This window comes from Calypte anna, chromosome 3 (genome assembly GCF_003957555.1).
Source record: "Calypte anna isolate BGI_N300 chromosome 3, bCalAnn1_v1.p, whole genome shotgun sequence".
Taxonomy (NCBI): domain Eukaryota; kingdom Metazoa; phylum Chordata; class Aves; order Apodiformes; family Trochilidae; genus Calypte; species Calypte anna.
This window is the reverse complement of record NC_044246.1, coordinates 82,928,504-82,934,476: the sequence shown is the minus strand read 5'-3', so window position 1 is coordinate 82,934,476 and position 5,973 is coordinate 82,928,504.

The following is a 5,973-nucleotide window of genomic DNA, read 5'->3' as shown; positions in this document are numbered from 1 at the left end:
GTGGGGGTACCCCTGTCTGTGATTAAAATTAAGAAGAGACCATTAAAAGGAGGACTGGACAATCTACCTGCTGTAGTAGTCAGCTAACATCACTGCTTTTTATTTTGAAAGTTAACATGGGCAGACTTGCCACAGGACAGCAGAGCACTTTCAAACCTAAAAGAAAGTAAAATGTAACTTCTGAGTTCTGTGTTCACTGTTTTGGTTTAATTAATGACACAAAATTACAGTCTCTAGTCAGAAGAGCAGCTCATTTTTATCTAGTCCTGCCACAAACCACTTGCATGCGTGGTCCAGCAGTGGTGGCAGCAGCTAAAAGGAGTGGGAAGAGCTTGAGCTAAATGGGATGCAGCTTGCTGTGCCCTAGGAACAGGTAAGGGAAGCTGTGCCTCACTCACTGATAACTGATCTGCTCCTAGCTGAGGTAGCTCTGAGGACAGAAGGGAAGGTGGAATTTGAAAGAAGATGGAAGGGAAGATGGAATTTTTCTCTTAGCGGCAATAAGGCACAACACTGCATGGCTGCCAGTGAGTTCAGAGCCCCCAGTGTTGCTGCCTTATGTTGACCAAGGAAAGGTTTAACCTGTGGTAATCAAATCTCATTTCAGTCGTGGTTTGAATGCAGATGCTGAGTTTCTGTATACTACATCTGTATTCTACATACTGATACAACCTGAGGCTCTAGGACTAAACTGAATGCACCAGCTGGCAGAGCCAGTTACCACGAATGCAAAGGCTCTCCATGCAGACATCTGCCTAAAGGGACATCAGTAGTTTCCATGCCCTTTACTGCTGCCTGATGCACGTGACTTATCTTCTGGAAGCAAATTAGCTCTTTCAACATGAGTCTTAATTATACGTGGAGTTCTTAGAAAAAGTTGCTAGGAAATAGATGGACCTCAGCTCCATTATGGCTCACTTGGTAAGTAATGCAGTTCTAGGTGCTTGGAAAAGTGAGAAACATTTAGCACAGCCAAAAGTACTTGTCCTGGTGCCAGTGTGAAGGATAATGACAGCAGATATAATCAAAACATAATGCTTACAAAATACAGAGTTCAGATTCCTTCTGGTACTGTCACCATCCATTATCCTCGGTGAGGGCAGTTCTTCTGACCAGCCCCTCAGATAAAGTAATGTAAAGTTGTCTTCTGAGTTCACTACAGCAGTGGTGGGCAAGAGGAGCCTTTTGACAGCTCTCCAGTCCACCAGACCTTTGTTAACAGTGCTTTCAGTTTCATCATTCTGGCCACACATTCATCTGTCATTTTGTTGAGATCTGCCACTAGGTCACAATCTTTGTCCTGCAAGAAACTGTTGGGTTTTGGAATGTGCAGCCCATTCCAATGCCTGATCGCCCTCTCTGTAAAGAATTTTTTCCTAATATCTAACCTAATCCATTACATTCTACTAACTTCCTTAAAAAGAGTGCATTTATGTAATCTTGGTATGCATGTACACCATAAAATATGCATTCGTATTCAAGTTACGTTTTATGCTGGCTTTCAGATCTTAAACCTTTCTCAACCATCTCCAGAACATACTTTAAAACAAAATATTCATATAGATAAATATGTCCAGGGAAAAAAAATTGACCTGATGCAGCAGTCTGTCACAGTGTCTCTTGGACTAGATGAACATATATTTGATAAGGTAAAAAAAAAAAAAAAAAAAAAGATAAAAAAATAAGGTAAAAAAAATTTTCAGGAGACTAGTCAGAGGAGATACTCCACTGAATATTTTTCTTAGTAATACCAGGACCTGCTACAAGGAGGAAAGATTATTTCTTTCTGAATTGCTGAGTACCAGAAGGTAGAAAAAAAAACCCTCTGATGTTCTTTAAAGAAAAACACCAAAAAAACAACAACAACAAAAAACAACCAAAAAACCAAAAACAAACAAAAATCCCAAACCAACTATTGAACACAGCCTAAATTGAGAAGGGTTGGTATTAAACGCTTCATAGAGTAAGAGAGATTAAAAAAAAACCAAAAAACCAAAAGAGTGGCCATGTGTGTAGGTTGGAATGTGTCACAGTGTATTCCTAGCTGCTTGCTTTCACAAAATGTGAACAAGGAAAAGATGATGAATTTATTACAAGATGCATGTACATATGTTGAACCATGGTGAGGTGATCTGGGCCAGCTACGTTGCACCACACAGTCCTCCAGTTGCACCATACAGTCCTCAAAGGCTGACATAGTTGTGTAACTTCCAGGACAGTATCAGAGCTGCCTTTGTTATTACAGCAGGATTTATTCCTTATATAGGTCTTAATGTCTACTCAGTGTGAACTAAAAGCCATTTTGGCCTCTGCTGAACTAGCGAGTAGTGACAGTACAAATGGAAAGATAAATCAGGCATGAACATGTTCACTCTGGGAATTTGAAATAGATTTTTGAAAGCAAGAGAGCAGTGATGTTCTGGAGCTTCTGCTCAGTGCTGGGAGAGCAAACAGCCTGACTGTCCAAGAGGAAACTCAGCTTGGCAGTGAAAAGGGGAGTAAGTTGTGGAGAGCATGCCTGGTACCTGAGAGCATGAGCATCAGAGAAAGCTGTGGTCCTCACTTTCTCATCACCACTGAAAATTTCTGTGACAAATGAACTGCTGTTTGCATGTTGCTGTTCATATCATAGAATCATAGAATGGATAGGGTTGGAAGGGGCCTTAAAGGGTGTCCACTCAGCCAGGAACAATCCATTTATCACTGCAAGTTTATGTCCTTTGTCCTCCTAATTAGGCTGTCTCCTTGCTCTTTCCCACACAAAACCTGAGTCTCATACCAGCACAAGCTTCCTTGATAAATACTGCTTCGGTCCTTCCTCAGCTTTCTGGTATTCCAGACAAAGCAACCATCCAACAGTTCGAGAGCCAGTGATTATTTTTGGAGTCCTTCACACCCAGTGCTGCGAGTTCTCTTCTGCAGCTGGGGTTTCTCTAATGCTGCTGATAAAACTGCCTGATCAGATGGAGTGGTGGAAGTCCTAGCAATAAAGTTAAAATCTTGAACCAGCACTCCAGAGGTTTCTTGGAGCTCCACCATGTACTTTTAAGTAGTATCATTCAAGGGACCTGACACCTGTGATACAATTTCTACTTGTTCTTAGGTTAGATCACCTGTTGATTGCATTTCCCCCTGTTGTTCACACACATCCACACCAGTTTTGGGGGCTAGTTTGATAACAACCAGAGCCATCTGAGCTGGGAGAAATATAAACTTGTTTCAACTTTTACAAAGCAGTATATGGAGAGAACGGGGGGGGTGCCTTCTGGGAAATCCAACAGAGCCAAATCAAAAGGTCTGAGCCAAAGGAAAAGGTTTAAGTCAAATCAAAATGTCCCAGGGGCCAACATTTTTGTCTCTAAAGCCTGCACTGAGAGGTGGAACCATACTCTGCTTTTCTGCAGTGCTCTTTTCAAAGACTGAATCATCCTCTGGCAAACCAAATGGTCTGATCCACAAATTGCTACTATTTCAATACTCCACAGTGGCTCAAACTTCTTTTGACTGCCAGAATGCCATTCATCCCACTGTCTGGCCTCACACCCGAAGTGCTGAATGCAAGCTCTGCAACAGCAGCACAGGAATCAGCTCACTCCCACCAGTTCTGTTCCTCTTGCTCAGCACTGTTCCCAGACGTGTTCCTTCAGCAATTTCATATTTCAGTGCTGTATTTTCCATCTATAAAGCAGCAGTTGTCATCCCCACTTCTGCAATTCTTCATAAAACCCCTTATGCTGAAACTTGAGTATTGGCTTAAAATTTGGTGTTCTCTAGACAAATTATTGCCTTTCCTGCTTTTCTTAGTGCACCCTGTCCCATGAAAGCTTCCCGCTCCCATAAGCTGGGTGCATCCTTAAAAGTTTTTCAGGATGGAAGAAATTTGTTTCCTTCTTCTCTCCCCTCTTTATATTCCTACCATTAATAGTCCCCATATATCAAATCTATAAATTTCTAATTTACGAAAACCAGACTGAACAATTGTTTTCAGCTTGTTATTCCTCTTTCAGAATAATGAAATGCCTCTGTAGCCTGTTGCCTCTGCCAAGATACACCCCTCATGTGTCACTTTGATAGAAACCTTCCACCATCTGCAAAAAAATCCTGCAAGCTGATACACACAATTTAAAAGTGTAAAGCAGTAATGTATTGGTGGCTGTGATACATACATGATATATACAGGTATAACAAGTGGCTATGACTACCAGACTACTAGATTAACATGCTCACTTCTCCCTGCAAGACACCAGACAAATCTTTGCTGGCCACTGTCACCAAATTGCCATTTTCTGACTCTGTTTTTTCTTTCTAGCATTTGATACCTTTTCACATCAGTGTTTCTGTTCTGGTTCTGCCTTATCTTAACTGGCTCTGCTGTGCAGCCCTTTCTCACAGTACAGTGATACCCTCAGCATGCTGAACCAAGGCTATGGGGCTGAATCCTACCTGGGCTGGGCTCTTGGAGCCCAAGAAGCTGAAACTGCAGGAAGAGGTAAGTTGCTAACAGGCAGTGGAAGTCAGGTTCATATGCTCATCTGGAGCCCAGGGAGCAACTCAATTTGCCAGTGAGTAGATGTGTTTGGTCATCAGAGCCACTCTGTGGGTTCTCCTGACTGTTGTGATTAGGGCTGTACTCCAGTTGCCCACATGGGTCTTTCATGTCACTGAAGGTGCTCTAGGCACTCCACCTGGCCTTCAGCTACCACTTTGTTCAGAACAGCAGCAGTGTCCCATATCAGACCTTTCTGCTCCATGTGGATGTCTGGCAAACCTTAAGATAACTCATCCAGCATCAGGTGCTTTCATGGGTGCAACTGAATCAAGCCCAAAATTTCCACTGACCATCTGAGAAACTCTTGGGTGTCCCAGATATCCCGAGGGAGCTGGTGGAGACAACGGATAACTCAGTATATCTTGCTTAATGACACAATTAAACTTGAATCACTCTTACAACAATTGTAAAACATTCTTTTGAGGAGCTTTAAATTAAGTCTCTGTTCATAAATCCTTTATTCCCATTGCTGAGTCACTGGAAGCTGTATGCAAACAGTTGTAAACAAGCAGGTACACTCAAGATTACATTAGAGTCATGAGGAATATTTTTGGAATGGAGGAGGTGGAAAGCCTGCTTGATTGCAGTCTGACACACATAATCCTGAATGCTTTCCCTCTGCCTGCCCTGTAATTCTGAGCAGAGATGGTGTCTTCCCAGAAGGAAGCTTTGGGAATAAGTTAAAGAGCGGGGCATAAGAAAAAAAGTGACAGAAAGAAAATCTAGGCCCTGAAGGAGGAGAATCATGAAAAAATTGGCTGCATTGAGTCAAAGGCTATGCTTGTTCTTTCCCCCTAAATAATGGCACAGGAGCAAAATACTTTTTAATCAGAGTGGACACAGTAAAGAATATGCAGCAGAGAAAATTTCTCGTATAATCTGTAGTTGCTAAAGACAGAGTAACTAGATCAGGGAACTCCAGAGTCCCTAACAGCTGTCACTCAGACCATATAGCTTCAGCTTTGACTTGTGCCTTTGCACGTCTCTTGTGAACTGGAAAACCATCTGAATGAACTCTTTGCAGTGATGATACCAGAGGAGTGTGAGTTAAGTGACTGGCATGACTCTTCCCATTCCTTAGGCAGAAAAAAAAAAAAAAAAAAAAAAGAAAAATATGGACTTTTACTTTCACTTCTCATAGTGTGGACTACGCAAGATGTTTCACAAACTCTACACTGATAGTTCAGATCAGGCACTCTCTTTCTTGGGCAGTTACAGCAATATGGTAAGTTTTTCCCTCATTCTTTTTATCCAGTTTCTGAAATAATGCTAATTATAAGAGAGCTGGAAAATCCCCCCCCTCTTTGAGAGATGCTTGCTTTAGAACTATGTTTGAAGAAAAGCCAGAAATCACTTTGCTGAGAAGCACCATGTGTCTGTGCAACTGCTACAGGGCACTGGTTACACAATGCTGCGTTTGTTTT